Source organism: Pongo abelii, chromosome 11, assembly GCF_028885655.2.
Source record: "Pongo abelii isolate AG06213 chromosome 11, NHGRI_mPonAbe1-v2.0_pri, whole genome shotgun sequence".
Lineage (NCBI taxonomy): Eukaryota > Metazoa > Chordata > Mammalia > Primates > Hominidae > Pongo > Pongo abelii.
Genome location: NC_071996.2, coordinates 68,065,152 through 68,087,375, shown reverse-complemented (window position 1 = coordinate 68,087,375; position 22,224 = coordinate 68,065,152). Strand labels below are relative to the sequence as shown.

The 22,224-nt window shown below is 36.9% G+C and overlaps 1 protein-coding gene across 2 annotated transcripts in view; it reads right to left on the bottom strand.

Annotated features, from left to right (window-relative positions):
• Positions 1-22,224, bottom strand: part of CSRNP3 (cysteine and serine rich nuclear protein 3) — a 217,423-nt gene that overhangs the window by 147,155 nt on the left and 48,044 nt on the right. The window lies entirely within an intron of this gene.

Genomic DNA, 22,224 nt, shown 5'->3' with positions numbered 1-22,224 from the left:
GCCTCTTTAAGGAATTGTAGCCACCAGTGAACTGCTGAAGGTACTGCTGGAGCAGTGGGTCTTTGCAAATAATGCTAAAGATACAGGCCAACTCTGTTTTCTTTCTTTATCCACAAACATTCTAGTTTTACTTTTCTCATCTCTCCTCAGGAGCTGAAGGGAAAAAAAAAAGCTCAGTAGTTTCATCAAGCAGGGGCTACCTCTTCTTCATTTAAGATTCTCAGTGCCTGTGCCCATGGTAGACAATAAATGTTTCTGAATTGAACAAATCGAAAAGAAAATGGAAGGCAAGTGGTAATTCTAGGTCATAAATTTAATTAAGGTAAGGAAAAGAAACTCTAAGATCAATACAAAGAGAAGAAAATAGAAATGGGAATGTGGAGAAAGGGAAAAGCAAGAGAAAAGAAGTATGATAACTTGAAAAGGACACAGTTACAGAAGAGAAAGTTGGATTGAACAATATAATAATATTTCTTTGATGTACTATAAATGAAATTAAAAAAAAAATCGTGAGCTCTCTGACAGGAGGTGTTACACTCTGAATAACTGCTAATAATTCTTAACAAATCAATGTAAAGGTAATAATAATTTTTCCATTTACACTTATAAAACTGACATATTAATTGATGATAATAAAACCTTTTCTTTGAGCTACTTATAATATGACATTGATTTGATAGATTAGATAAATAGCCTTCATTATATATCTAGGATGCAGGGATATTTTCATCTGGAAAATTCAAGGTGAGGCCCTTGCATTAAGGGCCTTTAGGTCCCCTGTGGTTCACTCTCTGAATGTCTTTACCAACAAATCTGTAAAGCTCAGTATTCACCAGGTCAGGATCCATAAATCCACTGGCATTCAGTGAGTAGCTTCTTTCACCCTTCCTTTGTCCCTGTGTCATAAACAGGAAAAAACAGCATGAAGTTGAATGTGTCAGTAACAGTTGGGTTTGTTAGCCACCATCCCTCTCTCCTGACATTTAAAGAAGGTGACTTATCTTCTGTCCTGGGCAGCAGAGACAATAGAATGATGCAAAAAATAGAAATCTGGACTGCTGTGGATGGTTCTTTTGGAGAGATAAAGGGAGGAAAGGGAAGGCAGAGTTTCCTGTTTGGGTGTTTGTTTTATGTATCCTGGTTTCAATTTCCCTTTGGAGAATACCATACATAGGATACATATGGAAACAATGACTATAGCCAGTGCAGCATGTGGTCTTATAGCAGATCTTAATATATATTAATTAATGTTAATCCGTATTATTTTATTCATCTATTTAATTGAAAACACAATTTAAAATCCTGTTATCCTACAATATAACATTTAATGTATTCAATAACTGGCACACATGAAAGAACTACATATAGTGGGTTGTGATTAAATATTACTTTTGGAAGAATGAGCAGATTCTGCCAGAAGTATCTCTCCATGGCAGAGTCAGAATTCAAAAAATTCTTACATACATTTTCTGTTCACTGCATTGAGTTGAAGAACTTGACACATGCTTAACATTACACACTCTAGAAATCTTAAAAGTAATTTTATAAAGGTGAGGTCAATAAACACCCAGAATAATATAAAAATCTTAGAGACCATCATTATTTACTTGTCACCTGACAAAACCAATACTTTAAATAGTAAGGTGTGGTTTTTATGTCGTCATTGAGTACTAGCATGTTTCTTGACAGGCAGAATCATGTGAAAGCCATATTCAGCTGAAATTTATGGAAACATTGTGGAAACCTTAGTCAGATCAACTCTTAGGAAAGAAATAAAAACCATAATCAGATGCACTTGGAAGAAACTTGTTTAAGCATGGTTAATATTTATAACTAGGTTAACAAGAGTAATCTGAGGTCAGATGAATCTGCATTTTCAAACTCTGAGGCTGCCAGTACTGAACTAATAACAAATAGAATACATAAGACGCTATTATATTTAAACTGAAAAAAGCTTAGAAAAGTTGTGTTGACAATATTTGGTTGAGATTTAGTTACAATGGTTTTGGAAGTATATTATTGGCACACAAATGTGCATATAGCTTGGAGTTCAAAACCAGACAGTCCTTCATATCTCTAGTGTTAAGAACATTATTTTAAAGTAGAACCAAGGAACTATGGATGAATGACCTCTGATTTTACATGCAAACTTTTGTGTACATTTTTCTGAGAAGAGAAGTCATTGTTTCATGGGAAACAGAAATTTTCAAATCCTAATAATTCTGGTGTTTCTAGAATGACTAAATATGGCATTAAATCAACAGCGTAACTATATATCATACTGTCAGCTTCCCATGTGGATTTTATAACATCAGCCTTACCATACTTAATTTAGTTTCTTTCATCTAGCAGGTTCTCAATATGTTTGCTATTGATAATGATGACAATAGTCCAAGCCATGATCTCATTTTCCAGACCGTGTTCCCCTCTTCACTTTCAAGTTCCTCTCTAGGCCAGCAAGGTTTTTATTCTCTCTCATCATAGCAATAAACCTGTCATTGTGATCAGGTCAGACATAAAATTTTCCAAGGCCAGCACACAAATTCCTTTCCCTGCAAGTAAGCTTGCCTCATTCTTGATCCTATCCTTGATGACAGGAAGGCCATCTTGTATATCATTTGTCCATTTGTAGACCAAATGGTCTACAAGGAAAGGGCATCTAAATTTTGCCAAGTTTATTTGTAACCCACTGCCTAGTTTGTGATTAAGGCTGAGACGACAAGGTTTTCTTCCCAGCAGCAGAAGGAATATGTTCTTTTTTTCCTTCCAGAACAGGTTATTACAGAGTTTTAAAATGTAGGTCAAAGAAAAAAAAAGAAGAAGAAGAACAAGCTAAAGTATTTAGAATATACCTAGTCCCCAGCATACTACTTTTCATGAAGCTCCAAATATTTCTCTTCTTATGTTTATGAAAAATATGTATCTAAATATTTAAGTGTTTGTCTTCCTCCTAAGGAGTCATATTTAGCAATTTTACCTATATCTGTAAAAATGCATTTTATTTAAATAAGAAAACAAAAAAGCATCAAAAAGCTCGTAGACATAATCTAACAAGTATTTAAATTTGGACCATATTATATACCATTATTCTGACTGTATCAACAGTCAAGCCAAGTCTCAAGTATAATATAGAAAAGTGGTTTCTCATCTGATAATTTTTTATAGAAAGTTTTGGTGACTTAAACATCTGCATTTACACTTTTTATTATGTGTTATATATACTTGCTTTAATAATTTAAATGTTACAGAAATATAGGTTTAGAATATAAGAAACCCACTATAATCCCATCCAATCAAAGACAACTTCTATTATCAGTTTGATACATATTATTAATGTACTAAGATATTATTATTTTAATATTATGGGATTGTTTTTTAAAGAAACATGAAAATATTTCACCACTTTCTTTTTTCACTTAACATTTACTTCATGTTTTCCATGTCAGTGTATATTAGAACCACTTTATTTTTTTATTAAAGAGCTATATAATATTTCTTTATAAGAATTTATAATTTATTAAATCAACATGTTATTGATAGATATTCAGAAGTTTTTCAATTTTTTACTCACAACCAATGTGTCAGTGAACATTCTTTATGCACCCATATGAGTCCTTCTGTAGAATGGCTGCAGACATATGGAAGATTCAACAGAATTAATGTTTTAACAAATATTTCTAAACATATTCCAAAAACATTGTAAAGAATTTACAGTTCACCAGTAGTATACAAAAGAATCTGTCCTACACACTTTTCAATTTTTTTAAACTCATTCAATAGCAACTTTCTAAAGTAGACGTCACAAACTCAGATGACTTCAGAAACAGATAGATATCAAAAAATGTGCATTAGCACAGAGTAAAAAATGGGAAGTAGTAGAAATTCAGCAAATTTAATTTTAGTAAACACTATGAGGGCCAAAACAAACACATCATCAGTTCTCAGGTTGCCAGTTTTCAGCCCTTGTCTTAATGGAATACACCTAGTTTTGATTTTATAAAGCGCAGAATTTCCTTTACTTGAGAAAGCAATACAACCTTTGATGAGATGATTAATTTCACTGGATACATCTTATTTTTACCTTATTTTCTTTCTTTACTTTTGCTTCAAAATTTACAGTTATAAGAATAATTCATTGTTTCCTAGACAGGATTCATTATATGTTGTATTAATTTTTATCAATACAAATCTTCTGTAACAGATATGTTGAAAACAGTAAAATTTATTTCCCCATTTATAAAAACAGTTTTCTTACATTTATCAACTTGCTAGAAAGCCTTCACACTCACATACAAGATTATTTTAATACTCTTACTATTCCCATATCAGTAATAGAGAAAAAATATGAAAATACACTACTTGTCTTAAACATAAGCAATATGCTGCTAAGGTTTACATTGAACCTACCAAAGCATTCTTGAATAGAAAAAAACAAATATCATTGTTTTAGCTTGACAAAAAACAGAAGAGAAAAATTCTTGTGTCCTTTCAATAGCAGTGGTTATTTTGTGGTCTGTGAGAAAGGGTGAAGGCCATGGAGAAAATTGGTTCTGCTCTCATTTTTCTAGTCCCACTGCATCAATAAACCTCTGGAAGTTTCAACACAGAGCATACAATGTGAGCATGGAGCAGCTTGGCTTCTCAGCACTTTGTTATGTCCTTTAACCTTATGAGATTGTCAGTAAAGATGGCTAAGTAAGGGATTCCTATTGCTGCAGTGTAAATGGAGGATTGGCTTTCAAACCAGAATAGCTCCTCCAACAATTTGAGATTGGAGGGTGACGACGATTAGGAAAGTGAGTTTGGAAATGAGTCGTTATTCTAATTGAACTTTTGTATTTACAACTGTTATTCATGCTATCTTTTTTTCTTCAGTGACTTAAAAAATAAAACACCTACACATAAAATGAGGCATAAAACTGTAGGCATTTTTTCAATACTTTTGATTTCTATTTAACAGAAATGTTGAAGCTACCAACTCTACTGATGTAAAAGAAAGTTATACAATGTTGACAACTAGAGATCAAACCCCTGTTGAAGAAAATTTCTCAAATGTTCACATTTAAAATATACCATATTATCTTGCTTTGAAAAATCATTTTAGGGAAAATAAGAATTTTAAGGAACTATTTTAGGTGTTCTAAATTACAGTCCCATACCTTAGTTTTTATTTTTTTCTTAAAGAGAAATCTCTCATACTATACATTTTCTTCTTTTGATTTTTAAAGGTAATCATGAGTGATATAAAAATAACTTTGTTTCAGGAAATGTATGCCTTAGAGTAGGAAAGAATTGTCCAACAGTAACACAAATTTTTAGATATTTATTTTGGCTTGATGTTAAAAATCTAAAGAAACAACTAAATTGGAATCAGCTGTGCTTAAAATAGAGAAGCAGCAGAAAAGATAGGACTATTATATTTTATAAGGAAAAAAAATCCTAGAGAGGCTCCTAAATTCATCATATTCATGAAGACTTTTTAAAAAACTAATTAGGAGAGGAAAAATTCCTTTCCAACTATCTCATGTTATATGCAAATACATACATTCAACTCTACCCTGAAAACAATGGTAAAATACATATAGCTTGTAAATATTTTATTCATTTGTGTATCCATTCATCCTTACACAAATCATAAAGATGGCTTTTCTTTACATTTTTTCTGCATTCTTCATCTGGAATTGTGAATAACTAGAGCTACAATTTTATTAAAATTGGGAGAGCCATTTGCTATATGATAATCACACTTATTTCATTGGAATTCTCTCTGGTTTAGACTTCTGGCCCCCTTTTTCAGATTAGTAATTGAAACTGATTGACAGATACCCCAAGGCATATATAAATACTATATAAATTGGGGCAGCTACTTGTAAAGGGAATTTTAAAAGGACTTTTGTAGTTCTGAGCTTGGAGAATTGAGGTTACCAAACATACTTTACCTTCAAAATTTCATTTGCTTTAAAAATAACTACTCCCTTTTATAAATCGTCATAGATCTTCTTAGTCTATGACAATGTTGCATTTTAGCTACATTTGGCAAACTACAAAGATACATCTGTTAAAACTGCATTCCTCATGATTTTTAAAAACATTTGCAATCATGAAAGTTCTCTTAGCATTAATTTTCTTCTCTATTACTTTCCATTTCTTTCTCAAATTCTCTCTAACTCTCACACATATCAAGTTTAGTAGGCAAGATAATTTTCTCTCCTAATCCAAATCTTTAAACACTTCACAAATACCTTTATAGACAGGAATAGGAGTTTGCTAAAATTTTAATTTTGGTTAAATTCAACAAAGTCACCTGTGTGCCCAACACTATGCTGTATGTTCTGAATAGATAAGGCATATTTCTTGCCCTTGAAAAACTTCACAGCAATGGTCTTCCAGCATTTTAAATTTTAAATCATACATCCAATCCAGTTTGAAAAAAAGAAAAGTTTCTGCATGCACTCCTATGCATGTGTGTATATGTATTTATACATAACATCATGTATTAGTATACAAGTGAATTAGTTCATTTCCATGCTGCCAATAAAGACATACCTGAGACTGGGAAGAAAAATAGGTTTAATGGACACACAATTCCACATGGTTGGAGAGGCCTCACAATCATGGCGGAAGGCAAAAGGCACTTCTTACCCGGTGGTGGCAAGAGGGAATGAGAGCTTGGGCAGGGAAACTCCCGTTGTTAAAACCACCAGATCTCATGAGACTTATTCACTATCATAACAACAGCACAGGAAAGACCTGCTGCCATGATACAATTACCTCCCACAGGGTCCCTTTGGGAATTCAATATGAGATTTGGGTGGAGACACAGCCAAATCATATCATTTCACCACTGGCCCCTCCCAAATCTCATGTCCTCACATTTCAAAACCAATTATGCCTTCCCAACCATTCCCCCAAAGTCTGAACTCATTTCAACATTAACTCAAAAGTCCACAGTCCAAAGTCTCATTCAAGACAAGGCAAGTCCCTTCTGCCTAGGAGCCTGTAAAATCAAAAGCAGATTAGTTACTTCATAGATACAATGTGAATACAGGCATTGGGTAAATACAGCCATTCCAAATGGGAGACATTGGCCAAAACAAAGGGGCTACAGGGCCCATGCAAGTCTGAAATCCAGTGGGGCAAATTTCAAGTTCTAAAATGATCTCCTTTGACTCCATGTCTCACATCCAGGTCATGCTGATGAAATAGGTGGGTTCCCATGATCTTGGGCAGCTCTGCCCCTGTGGCTTTGCAGGGTACAGCCTCCCTCCCAGCTACTTTCATGGGCTGGTGTTGGGTGACTGTGGCTTTTCCAGGCACATGGTGCAAGCTGTCAGTGGATCTACCATTCTGGGGTCTGGAAGATGGTGGCCATCTTCTCACAATTCCACTAGGTGATGCCTCAGTAGGGACTCTGTGTGGGGGCTCTGATCCCACATTTCCCTTCAACATTGCCCTAGCAGAGGTTCTCCATGAGAGCCCTGCAGCAAACTTCTGCCTGGACCTCCAGGAATTTCCATATATCCTCTGAAATCTAGGCAGAGTTTCCCAAACCTCAATTCTTGACTTCTGTGCACTGGCAGGCTCAACACCATGTGGAAGCTGCCAGGGCTTGTGGCTTGAAACCTCTGAAGACATGGTCCGAGCTCTATGATGGCCCCTTTCAGGCATGGCTGGAGTTGCTGGGACACAGGGCACCAAGTCCCTAGGCTGCACACAGCACGGGGACCCTGGGACCAGCCTATGAAACCACTTTTTCCTCCTAGGCCTCTGGGCCCGTGATGGGAGGGCTGCCATGAAGGTCTCTGACATGCCTTGGAGACATTTTCCCCACTGTCTTGGTGATTAACATTTGTCTCCTCATTACTTATGCAAATTTCTGCAGCTGTCTTGAATTCCCCCTCAGAAAATGGGATTTTCTTTTTTATAGCATTGTCAGTCTGCAAATTTGCCAAACTTTTATGCTCTGTTTCCCTTTTAAAGCGGAATGCCTTTAACAGCACCAAAGTCACCTCTTGAATGCTTTGCTGCTTAGAAATTTCTTCCACCAGATCCCCTAAATCATCTCTCTCAAGTTCAAAGTTCCACAAATCTCTAGGGCAGGGGCAAAATGCTGCCAGCTGCTTTGCTAAAACATAACAAGAGTCACCTTTGCTCTAGTTCCCAAGAAGTTCCTCATGTCCATCTGGAACCTACTCAGCCTGGATTTCATTGTCCACATAATTACCAGCATTTTGGTCAAAGCCACTCAACAAGTCTTCATGAAGTTCCAAACTTTCCCACATTTTTCTGTCTTCTTCTGAGCACTCCAAACTGTTCCAACCTCTGCCTGTTACCCAGTTCCAAAGTTCCTTCCATATTTTTGGTTATCTTTTCAGCAGTACCCCACTCTACTAGTACCAATTTACTGTAATAATCAGTTTTACACTTTTAAATCACATTGCTGATAAAGACATACCCAAGGACTAGGCAATTTACCAAAGAAAGAGGTTCAATGGATTTACAGTCTTACATGGCTGGGGAAGCCCCACAATCTTGGTGGAAGGCAAAGAGGAGCAATTCACATTTTACATGGATGGTGGTAAGCAAAGAGAGAACTTGTGCAGGAAAACTCTCATTTTTAAAACCATCAGATTATTCACTATCATGAGATGATCACAGGAAAGACCCACTCCCATGATTCAATTATCTCCCACTGGGTCCCTCCCATAACACGTGGGAATTATGGGAGCTTCAAGATGAGATTTGGGTGGGGACACAGAGCGAAATATATCAAGAAGCATATTATATAACTTGTATTATACATAAACATAGAAATTAGAGATAATACAACATAAATATAAATATTGATATTCTAAAATTTACCTCCAAAGATCTTCTGGCTCATTCCGTTGGTGACATGCATTCTGCTTTGGAGTTCACTGGTATAGAGGCGAGGATAGCATGTACATAGATAATTTCAATAAAGTTGTCATTTATGTGATTAACAGTAAACAGACAGTGCTAAACATGGAAAGAGCTCAGAAAAGACTGTCTGGAGAAGCAGACACTAGAGCCCAGGCTTTAAGTATAAACAGGAGCTCGTAACACAAAAAAAGGAGGAAGAGAATGAATAGAAGAACATTCCAACCAGTACGAGCAATTTATGTAAAAGCAAAATGGTGCGAAGACAAGAGGGTGATTATAAAGGAATTCAGGACTAATAATTCAGCAATGATGTTGAAGAAGAATGGGGAAGGCAGGTAGTTTCAAAAAGTAGCTTCGATCTTATCAAGGTATGGAAAATCCTTGAAGAAATTCAAGAGGATGAATGAAAGTCATGATCAGATATTTGTTTTGGATTAGCCTCTAGGCAGCTGTATTGGGAATGGATTTGAAGGAACGCAAATATCACCAGGGAAACTCATTGGTAGCCTAGCTCTATATCCAGCTGAGAGACAAAGAATAACAGAATTAATGTGGTGGCAGTGAAGACGCAGCTCCCAGGAGGGGATGAGTAGTAACATGAGGAAAGAAACCAGTAGAATTTGGTAGTGATTTTCTGTAAGTGACTGGTAAGTAAGAGGGAATAATCTCAGCTATTTTGTAGTTTTCTAATTTAGATGACTGGCGACTTTTAACTGAGATGGTGAACACGGCACAGTGGCAGAAAAAGATTTAATGTTTTGGGGAACCTCCATACAGTTCTTCATAATGGCTGCACTAATTTGCATTCACACCAACAGTGTAAAAGTGTTCCATCTTCTCGACAACCTTGCCAGTACTTGTTATCTTTTATTTTTTTGATATTAGCCATTCTGACTGGTGTGAGGCAATATCTCATTGTGATTTTAGTTTGCATTTCTTTTTTTGCACTTTTAAAATGATTAATAATGTAGAATACTTTTTTATAGGCTTGTTGGCCATTTTTATGTCTTCCTTAAGAAATGTCTATTTAGGACAAAAACTATGAATTAGGTATAGAAGGAATGTACACAATACAATACATGTACAATGTACACAACACAATACAGGCCATATATAAAAAGCCCACAGCTAACATCATACTTAACGGTAAAAAGTTGGAAACTTGTTCTCTAAGATCAGGAACAAGACAAGGATTTTCACTCATGCCACTTTATTCAAATAGTACTGATGGTTTTTGCCAGAACAATTAGGCAAAACAAGAAATAAAAGGCATCCAAATAGGAAAGGAAGGAGTGAAATTGTTGCTGTTTGCTGATGACATAGAAAGCACTAAAGACTCCACCAAAAAAACTATTAAACTTGATAAACAAATACAGTAAAGTTATAGGATGAAAGATCAACACTCAAAAATTAGTAACATTCTTACAGACTATTCAAAAAACAAATCAAGAAAACAATCTCAATTATAATAGTGCCAAAAAAACTTAAGAATAAATTAACCAAGGAGATAAAAGATGTGCACTGAAAACTATAACACATTGAGGAAAGAAATTGAAGACACAAATAAATGAGAAGATACCCTATGTTCAACTTTCCTAGAAGAGTATAGATTGGAAGAACAAATATTGTTAAAAATTTCCATACTGCCCAAAGAGATCTACAGATTTAATGCAATCCCTTGCATTGGAATAAAAATTCTAATGTCACTTTTCACAGAAATAGGAAAAAAATTCCAAAATTCATATGGAACCACACACACCCAAAAACCAAATAGCCAAGACAATCTTGAACAACAACAACAAAAAAAACAAAAACAAAAACAAACAAACAAACAAACAAAAAACCCAAAGCTGGAGACATTACACTACTATTAGCAGGATCCTTGGGGTGTCACTTTTCTGGTAGGAAACCTGTGGCCAGTAGTGCCCTTGCCTGATTTTTGCTTGAGCCCATTGAGCTCATTCCATCCACTCAACCTGGCAGGCTGCACTCGGCTCATGCTACCAACCTGGATCCCATGCCTGCCAAGGGTGAGTCAGGCGTGGAGTGGTGAGGGGTGTGTGAGCAAGCATGGGGTCCGGCCACTGTGCAGTCAGACACTGGCTGCTGCAATGGGGGAGCAGCTCCAGGTGCTGGCATAGGCACCAGCTCTCTGCAAGGCTATAGCTGGACCAGGCACACTGTAAGCAGCTTCCCCGGCTGGCACTGGGAATGTGATGGTGCCCAGAAGCTTGGAGATGCCACGAACCACAGAGCCCCAAAGAGGGAGTCACAGCCCTGGCTCTGTGAGCTCCCAGGTCTAGGCTTCCTGAAGGGCTGCAGTTCTTCTCTCCTTCTCTTTGCCTGCAACATGGTGAAGAAGGGGCATGTTTTATCCCTGTTTGTGTTACAGATCTTCTAGACCCACCATTTTGTGGGTCCCAAGTTCTTGTCCTGTGTCCAGGAAGAATGTGGTACGTGGACAAGTGGAGCATGAGCAGGGCAAAAAGGAGCTTTATTGAGTGATAGAATAGCTCAGAAGAAGCCCTGGAGTGCGTAGCTCCTCTCTGCCAGACAGGCCATCGCATCCAGTGTTCAGCTCTCAGCAGACAGTAGGCCCTGGAGTAGGCAGCTCCTCTCTGCAGGCAGGTTGTCTCATCATCTTCCCAGCTCTCAGCAGAGAGTAGGCCCTGGAGTGGTTTGCTTCTCTCTGCAGGTAGGTCGTCCTGTCATCTGCTCAGCTCTAGCCGAGACCTGGGCTTATATGGGCCTCAGAGTGGGTGAAGTGCATACTGATTGGTCCATTGGGGGCCATAGGAAGGCAGGGAAAAGGCACTATGGTCCATGGGACTGGCAGCCTGTACCCCAGCCTTCAGGCCTTCCCTGGCTTAAAGGTGGGGCTTCACAGGGGATCCACCCTCTTCTGCCCAGGAACCTGTCTACCTCCTGCTACTGTTCATGGTGCCCAGGCTGTAGGTGTTAATGGGCACCTGCAGGACAGCACCAAGCTGCCCTCAGGCCCTCATCAGTTTCCCTCCTCTGCTTGTCAGTGCCCAAAGTCTGGAGAGAACTGAGAACCGAGGCAGCAGAGTACTGGTGTGTCAGCTCCGCCTAAGCATGTGCACACTTGGACAGGCTGTGACAGCACCTGGGGTTGGCCCCGAATTTGCTCCAAGATTGGAGTGGGCACAGACAGCAGGCAGAAGCCAAGCAGTGGGAGCAGGCACTTCTGAGCCTGTGAGGGCAGGGGGGCCTTCCTGGTCCCCCAAGAATGCAGGGACGCCTGGGTCCAAAGCCGTGGTTTCGGCGGCTGCAGCTGCACCCAGGAGGGCAGGGCTCCCGCCTGCTCTGGCCCCAAGATCACAGGGATGCCCAAGTCCACAGCTATGGCTTGGGTGGCTGCAGTGGCACCCAGGGAGCTCCTGCCCCAGCTTGGAAGGAACGGGGCTCACACTTGTCCCCAGCTTGTGCCAGACCCATGGAGCATGCAGGCCCAGCTGCACCTCCCTGCTGCAGCTGGCATGATAGCAGTGGCCACTCCAGATGACCTGCTGCTGCCATCACTACCTGACTTCAAAGTATATTACAAAGAAATAATAGTAAAAACAGTATGGTACTGACATAAAAATGGAAAAATTGACCAATGGAATAAAATAGAGAAACCAGAAATGAACTTAAAAATCCATGGTCAATTAATATTTCACAAAGCCGCCAAGAGCACACAATGGGGAATAGACAGTCTCTTTAATAAAGAGTGTTGAGAAAACTGGATATCCACATGCAGAAACATGAAACAACCTTTATCCTTTTATCTCATATTAGTTACAAAAGTCAACTCAAAATGGATTAAAGACTTAAACCTAAGACCTGAAACAGTAACTGCACTAGAAGAAAGCATAGGAAAACACTACATGACACTGGTCTGGGCAATGATTTTTTGGATTTGATTCTAAAAGATCAAGCAACAAAAGCAAAAGTAGACAAAGGGAATTATATCAAACTTACAAGTTTTGCACAGCAAAGGAAGCAATTAATAGGATGAAGAAATAATCTGCAAATTAGGAGAAAATATTTGCAATCAAAACATCTGATAAGGAGTTAATATCCAAAATATATAAGGAACTCAAAAAACTCAATAGCTAAAAAACAACCTGATTAAAAGACAGGCAAAGGACTTAACATTTCTATCAACAGTATATGACTGGGAAACAAATATGTAATAAAAAACTTTGCTAATTTATAGACATAATATTACATCATTTTATTTCTATTTCTTTGACTACTGTTCAGTATAAACAGTTTTTATTATTTATTAGCTCTTCCTCCTCTCCCTCTCCTTTCTCTCTCTCTCTTTTTTCTCTTTCTTTCTCTCATATCTTTCTTTCTCTCTCTCTGTCTCCCTGTCTCTTTCTTTCTATTGCCCTTTCTTTTCTTTTAGCCCATTTTTCTACTGGGGTCTTGTTGATCTTCTCATTAATTTGTGGATGTCTTTAAATAATAAGGATACCCAAACTCCACTGTCATCTATGAAATAAACATACTTTAAGTAGTTGGCCATTTATCTCTTTATGTTGTTTATGATTGTCCATCCCTTCATGTTCTATACTTTACCTATTTTTAAAAATAATAATTAGATGTGTTTTCAGGAAATCTGGAGCCTACTGAAAAATACCAAGAAGGCAATAAATCTAATACATATCCAACCATCCAGACACACTGATTTAATTTATGCATGTGTGTGTGTGATATTTATATGTGTGTACATATATAATTATCCTTTCTTACATGCAAATACATCATTTAAGAGTACAAATAGTGGCCGGGCACGGTGGCTCATGCCTGTAATCCCAGCACTTTAGGAGGCTGAGCAGGGCGGATCACGAGGTCAGGAGATTGAGACCATCCTGGCTAACATGGTGAAACCCCGTCTCTACTAAAAATACAAAAAATTAGCTGGGCATGGTGGTGGGCCCCTGTAGTCCCAGCTACTCGGGAGGCTGAGGCAGGAGAATACCGTGAACCTGGGAGGCAGAGCTTGCAGTGAGCTGAGATAGCTCCACTGCACTCCAGCCAGGGCAAAAGAATGAGCCTCTGTCTCAAAAAAAAAAAAAAAAAAAAAAAAGTACAAATAGCATCATACTTTAAATGTGGTTTTCATTAACTTATTTTTCACTTATGTGTATATTTCAGATAGCTCCCTAATCATAAAATATGCTGTGAAAACACCTTTATTTAATACCTCAGAAGGTTTACTTTGCATAGATATTTAATAATGTATTTAATGACTTCCTCATTTTTGGACATGCAAATGTTTCCCATTTTATTACTTTAAATATTATCTCAATAAACCTCTTTGTACACATTGCTTTGTGTTTATAATTATTGCCTTAATCTTTTTTTTATATTTGGAATTCCTAAGTCAGAGAGCATGCAGACTTTTAAGATTTATGATACATAACAACAAATAGTCCTCTAGAAAAGTTGAACCAAATTCCTGGCCCATCTCTGTAGTATGATATGGTCCATTTCTCCACATCCTCATCAGTGTTGAATGTATTTATGATAGCCTACATTGAGTGTTTACAATGTGCCAGACTCTATGCCTACTTTATTGATGAAGTATCTGAACATCAATAAAGCTTCAGCAGTTTGCCTAAGTCCTCACAGATAATTGGACAGTAGGGGTATATTCAAAGTTCAATAAGACCTTAACAGTGATGCTCTTTCAAGGTGCTATATTGTTTCCCAAAGCTTTATATTTTCAAATGACCATTATAGAGCAAATGTTTTTTATTCCTAATTATGTTGAGTCTTTTAATTTTTAAGTTTAGAAGTCATCAGAACTTTTGTGTGAAAAGCTCTCACAAGCCTTTGCCAATTATCCTAATGAGATTCATATTTATTTTTAATGATATCTAGTAATACTCCATATTTTAATAATATTGGCCATTTGTATCATATATGCAGTGAATATTTTTTCAAGTGTTTTATTTTGGAAATAGAATTCAGAGAATTTTCTAATGTGCATAGATAAATTTTCTGATCAAAATCTCAGCAGGCTTTTTTGTAGATATCTACAAGCTAACTCTAAAATTCACGGTGTAATACAAAGGAATTAGAATACCAAAGCAATTTTGTAAAAGAAGAGGATTCACACTATCTGATTTCAAGACTTACTGTAAAACTACTGTAATAAAGACAGTGTGATAATAGAAAAAGTATAAATACATACATCAATCGGACACAATAGAGACTAGAAATATACCTGCACAAATGTGATTGATTTTCCGACAAAAATGCAAAGTCAATTTAGTGGATAAAAAATAGTCTTTTACAAAAAAGTGATGAAACTATTGGATGTCCGTAAGCACATTAGTAAAATAGTGAACTTCAATCTTTCATAACATGCAAAAATTAACTCCAAACAGATCATATGACTAAATACAAAACATAAAATTATAATACATTTAGAAGAAAACATAGTTGAAAATCATTGTGACCTTGAGTTAAGCAAAGACCTCTTAGATATAACATCAGGCTGGGAGTGGTGGTTCATGCCTGTTAATCCCAGCACTTTGGGAGGCTAAGGCGGGTGGGCCACTTGAGGTCAGGAGTTCAAGACCAGCCTTGCCGAGATGGTGAAACCCCGTCTCTACTAAAAATACAAAAATTAGCCGAGCGTGGTGTCACGCCTGTAGTCCCAGCTTTTCGGGAGGCTGAGGCAGGAGAATCACTTAACCCAGGAGGTGGAGTTTGCAGTCAGCCTAGATCACGCCACTGCACTCCAGCCTGGACGACAGAGCAAGACTCTGTCTCCAAAAACAAAAAAAAAAAAAAAAAAAGAAAAAAAAAGAAGAAAAAAAAGAAATATATAACATCAAAATCATAATCCACAGAAGAAAAAAACTGATATCATGACTTTACCAAATTTAAAACTCTAAAAGGACGTGGTCAAGAAAACAAAAAGCATGCCACAAACAGAGAGAAAATGTTTGCAAATCACATATTTCCTACAGGATTTTTATGCAGAATATTTATAAAGAACTCTCAAAACTCAAAAATAGAAAACAACTTAGTATAATTTGGGCAAAATATATGAACAAACACTTCACAAAAGAAAACAGATGGCGAATAAGCAGAAGAAAACATGTTCAATGTTATTATTCATTAAGAATACACAAATTAAAACCAGAGTGATAATTAGAATGGTTAAAATAAGTAAAATAAAAACTGATAATACCAAGTGTTGGTGAAGGCGTGGAGCAATGAGAATATTCATCCTTTGCTGGTAGAAATTTAGGATGGTTTGTCATTTTGGGAAACAATTTTGCAGTCTGAGAAAGCTAAACATACACTCATCATGTGATACATAATCCCTCTAGGGTATTAGCCCATGATAAATAAAAACCTCAATTCTCACACAAATTTCTGTGTGGATATTTATAGCATATTCAAACCACAAAAAACTAAACAACCTAGATATCTTTAAGTGGATGGATGAATAAACAAACCATGGTATAGTCATACAAATAAATACTACTTAACAATACTAAGGAAAAAATTATTGATCCATGCAAGAGCATGAATGAATCTCAATGCATTACGAAAGAGGTCAGATGGTAAAGATTACATTCTCTGTGCTTCATTGATAAGACATTCTAGAAAAGGCAAAACTGTAGTGACCTAGAGCAGATTAGTTGCCGGGGATGAAGCTAAGGATAAGTTGACAAGGGGAAGGGCAGGGAACGGTAATGGAAATGTTCTGTAATTTGATTGTTGCGAAAGTTACGTGACTCTGTACAACTGTCAAAACTCACAAAACTGTACACCAAGAAGTGTGAATTTTACCGTTTATAAGTTTAAAAACGAATAAATGACTTGGCTTTCTTGCATTGCTTAAATACTTTTCTAGGCCAAAGTCACATAAATACCTATAAGATATTGAATTTATTCAATGTTCAATAATATTTTAAAATATTATTTTAAATATTTATTTAAATTTTACTTTAATATTGTGTAATGCACAGATCACACCTTATTTTCCCCCAAGTAGTTAAAGAATTGTTCTAGTATCATCTACTCAATAAGCCATAGTCCTTCCCTCCTCCCGCTATTTGAATTGTCTCTTTTATCAGACACTAATTATGTGTACCTGGGTTTGTTAATCGACTTTCCTTGGAGAGCTTCTTCATTGAGTTATGATTATTTTGGCAGTGCACTTTATGATCGCATGTGTGGTTTTGGACTCTTTATTCTATTTTATTGCTCTGATGTATGCTTTTGTGTGTGTCCTTGTTAGACATTGACACCCCATAGACATTTAGCATAACTTGTAATTCTGTAGCTTAGCTGAAGAAGAGGGTTGGAGGCATTGACATCTATGTCATTAACAAAGTCATAATAACAGCTTTGCTTGATTAGGAAGAACAAGAAGAACCAAAGAGCAAATAGAATGAAGATGGATCTCCAGGGAGCACTGTCATTTGAATAGGAGTAAAATATCAAGAACTTTTGTGGGCATGTTGTTTGACCTCTGTAGTTGTTTACTGTTTTCAGTTAGCCAACTTCACTCATTTATATTACCTATAGCCACCTATTGGGGTTTGAGTTTGTGGTTTGTGACTTTCTGCATGGAAGAATAGAGACAGAAGAGCCAGTGAGAGCGGTCTTTACAAAAAGATCCACAAGATGTGAGAGAAACTAAGAGGGAGCAGTGAAAGAAGAAAAATGTAGTTAACAATGTCAAATACCCCTGAGAGAATCAGTCAAGATAAGGGCTGTGGGTCATCTGTGCCTTTAGAAAGTGCATGCTCTGTTAAATGGGGTTAGAAATCAGATTGCACTGTGCTGAGGAGTAACTGAATCTTAGAAATTGGAGATAATGAATGTAGACTACTGCTTGCAGAGCTTGAATGAGTTGAAGAGGACAGAAATTGGATGGTGGTGAAGAAAGAGGTTGGTTTGTTTTTGTTTGTCAATTTGCTTTTTTGGATAGGAGTGTGAAGAATATGAATAGCTGAAGGAAAAGGGCCAGCAAGGAAGAAAAAGTTGGAGATAAAGGACAAAAAAGAAATAATTAATGGCAAAAGGTCTCAGCCTCAGTGATGGGAAGTAAAATCAAACATAGGCTTTGCCTTGAATAGCAGGAAGGACTCCTGAGCCTTCTTAGAGATTGGAAGAAAGAAAAAATGTTTATAGACCTAGTTGGTTTGATGCTGGAGGGGATTCCAAAGATTCACAAGTAGTTTCCACACAATGACCTCAATTTTCTTGTTAAAATAGCAGGTGCACTAAGAGTGAAAGGGAGAGATTGTGTGGCTTGAGTGGGGTAATGAACTTTTGAAATAGTGGCCGACCACAGTCAGAATGAAAGGATTAGTGAATCTATTGAGGGGCTACCTCAGATTAGAACACCATAAATCTGCAGAGTGGAATAATTGCTCCTGTAGCACTCATGAATGTGAGTACAAGAAAGGATTCACTATAGCTCGGGTTCATGGTTGCATGTACTGTGTAAGAAAGGAGTGGCTGGAGAGCTGTGGGAGGTAAGCTTGCTAGTTTCCAAGCAAACATCCAAGCACAGCTAGCAGAACATGGAAATATTAAAGGCACTAAAAGTCTAATTTTATTCTAAGCAAAAGAAGTGAAAGGAAAAGAGTTTATTACATTTGTAACCTAACTTCACCCCGCTGATTACATTAGTGAATGGTATTGAGGGGCTAGCTCAGTCTCAATGTAATCACTGCAATGATTGCATTAGGGGTGAAGTCAGGTTACACATGTAATAAACTCTTTTCCTTTCACTTCACCTGTTTTTACCTTATTTCTTCTTTACCATTGTTTTCCCACTTATTTTATATTGTCGTATTATTTTGTAAAACATGTTTTAGATACAAGGCCGAGTATAAGCAAATAAAAGGAAAATAAAAACATACAGATGATCAAATAGAGGTGAGTTTTACTTTAGCAAGGGAAACTGATATTTAAAGTGTATCTGTTAAGCTGTTTTTTGTTTGTTTGTTTGAGACAAGGTCTCACTCTGTCACCCAGGCTGGAGGGCTGGAGTGCAGTGGCATGATCTCAGCTCACCACAACCTCCACCTTCCAGGTTCAAGTGATTCTCATGCCTCAGCCACTTGAATAGCTGGGACTACAGACATACACCACTAAACCCAGGTAATTTTTTGTATTTTTTGTAGAGATGGGGCTTTGCCATGTTGCCCAGGCTGGTCTCAAACTCCTGGGCTCAAGTGATTCACCCACCTCCACCTCACAAAGTGCTGGGATTACAGGCATGAGCCACCATGCCTGGCCTTGTTGAGCTGTTTTAATTGAGAACAAGATGCTGGAGGCGCAAAGGAGGTTTTGTGGTTGATGTAGTAGAGTGGATGGAAGTTTACTGAGATTATAGAAGTTAGGGCTGGCGTAACGCTTCTCCTTCTGGGCTAATTTTGCTCTGAGGGGACATTGGTCAATGCCTGAAGACATTTTTGTTTGTCATAACTAAAGATGAAGTGCCAATGGCATCTAGTACCAGAAATGCTGCTAAATGCCCTACAATGCAAAGGACAGCTCTCTCCCCTCCCGCAGTAAAGAATTATCTGGATCTAAATCTCAATAGTGCTAAAGTTGAAAAACCCTGGATTAGATAAATTATTTGCCAGAACGATGGAAGAATAAGAATGCTAGGAAATTACTTGGAGAACTTGAAGACAGGGTCAGAGAAGAAAGAGCCACCTAGAGCATGGGCACACCAGGTAATGTGAAATTCATGTGGGTGTTGGTTTGTGAGAGAATGGAAGAATCATTATTTGGAAAAATTCCTAGGGAACTGGATTTGTGGTACAGAGTTGCAAATGATTCCTGGGTTGGCAATTTTGTAAAGCAAATGAAGGCAGGATGAAAGCAAAGGAATTTAAAGAAAGCATATGCTATTTTCTACCTGCTTTTGAAAAGTCAAGTTTCAGTTGTCCTCAACCAGAGTTTCTAGTTCTTTCCATTGACGTTTCCAGATGAGTACAACAAAGGTCAATATTGGTTTGTAAAGAATCTATCCCTAACAGAGAAAAACTGCATGAGAAGTCTTTGTTTCCCCCATAACCTTCAACCAGCCCTCTGCATCTCTAATTTTCTTTTTCTTTTTTTTTTTTTTTGGCTTTCCTATAACAGACAACACAAGCTGTCTCTTTGTGGTTAACCTTACAGAGCTGACCATCAATTCTTTCCACAATATGGCATGTAATAAACACTCTCTACTTTGGTTTAATTAAGAAAGAGCCTCTTCCAGCCTGAGCTACAAGTAAGACCTTGTCTCTACAAAAATTTTTTTTAAAAATTACCCAAGTGTGGTAGTGCATGCCTATAGTCTCAGCTACTTGGGAGGCTCAGAAGAATCACTTGAGCCCGGGAGGTTGAGGCTGCAGTGAGCCGAGATCCTGCTACTATGCTCCAACCTGGACAACAGAGAGAGACCATGTCTTAAAGGAAAAAAAAAATGTTTATATATATCTATATATATATGTTATATTTCTATATATATATTTTATATATATATAAAATAGATATATAGATATAGATAGACAGATAGATAGATAGATACAGAGAGAGCCTCTAAACAATTGTGAGCTTTACTTTGTGTTTCTTTTAATAATCTAATATTGGACACATGTCCTTTAGATGATATACTGCTTAAAATACCTGCCTTTTGGAAGACTGAAAAAAATCACAATACTCAATAGATTTTGAAATCTCTTAATCCAAATTTTGTTTTGTTTATTTGCATGGCCAGGTATTTAATTCACATTGACTTATCCTCAATGAAAACAAAATGACTCAACTACTTTTTCAGCATACAAAATTGGCTAAACCCCTCAACTCCAGCCAGTAAAGTCAAGACTGAATGACTTTTAAAATAACACCACTTTATTTGATGAGTTCTAAACTATAGCTGGATTGCAAGAAAACAGGCAGGAGTATTTGGGCCTTCAATATTTCCAGACTCCTGTGCTCAGAACCAAACATTGAATGAAAATATTCCAACCAGATTGCCATAAAAAAACCCTGATCACTCATTTGTTAATGATTGCACAAAATTGATTTAATTTCCAACTCTATATATTTTCTAATAAAAATGCACATAGATAGACCTATGTCCTTTAATATTATCTCATTTCATATACTTGTAGTAACTGTATCATCATTTCTAAAAAATAATATTTTTTCTTTCTGGTGAAATTGAAACTGATTTTACATATATTTACAACATATATCTTACTAATTATTTAGAAAACTTACCATCAGGTGTTGTATTTCATCATCCTTGTTTTTAGTTGGTACTACGTGAACAGAAGTGAACATCTATCTCTTTTGTGTAAATTATCTAGTGCAAAGTCATTAGATTTATTTAAAAATTCTACCTCTGCTTACACTCGACATTTCCTTTCTTTTTTCCCTTTTCTCCACGGTACTTATAAGCATCAAACATAAGACATAATTAATTTTGTTTTTTATTACCTATTTCCATCCACTGGAATGTAATTTCCACTCAGGCAAGAATGGTTTATTTTATTCACTGCTGTCACTCCCCGGCAATCCACCCTATACTCCCATGCACATAGTAAGCACTTGACAAACATTTGTTGAATGATTATGGTTGTTATATAAATTAATTTAGCTGCTTCTCTAATGGCATAATGAGGCAAGGGATCTCTTCACTGGTTTTTCAAAAAAGAAGTTTACTATTTTAAATTACTTTACTTGCATTAACTTCTTAAGTCACTACCCTTTTAAAAAGGTTTTCTTGAGAAGTACAGTGCTGTGCATTTCAAGCTGAGTCTGCATTCCCACCCATTTCAAATCCCTGTACTCACCTACCTACTATTTGCATATGATCCCTTACGGATTTATAGCATTCAATCCCTTTCAAACCTACAAGTCTTTCTAGGTCATTGGGGAGACGATTTAATTCCCTGATGAGCTTAGTAAGGAAATCCAATGTACTTGAATTAAAAAAAAAATGTAGGCAATGCCACCTTTGCTCTTTTCATAGGTGATTGCACAACTATATTCTATGACATTAAATTTGCAGTTGTGTCAAGAGACTTTTCTTTCCTAGAATCTCATATTTCTTACTTGTGTTGTACTTCAAGAGCTAATTTAATAAAAAAGTCAGTTTGGTGTGGGTTGTAATGGAACAGCATTCACATTGGTATAAGCTGCCAGTGTTCTAGGCTAATAGAAGCTATAATGTGAAAATACAAATAATCCCCAAATAATTCCCATTTAGCTTTAGAATTAATTACATGCCCTTATAAAATCTGGCTTGTCTTTTTAATTATATGT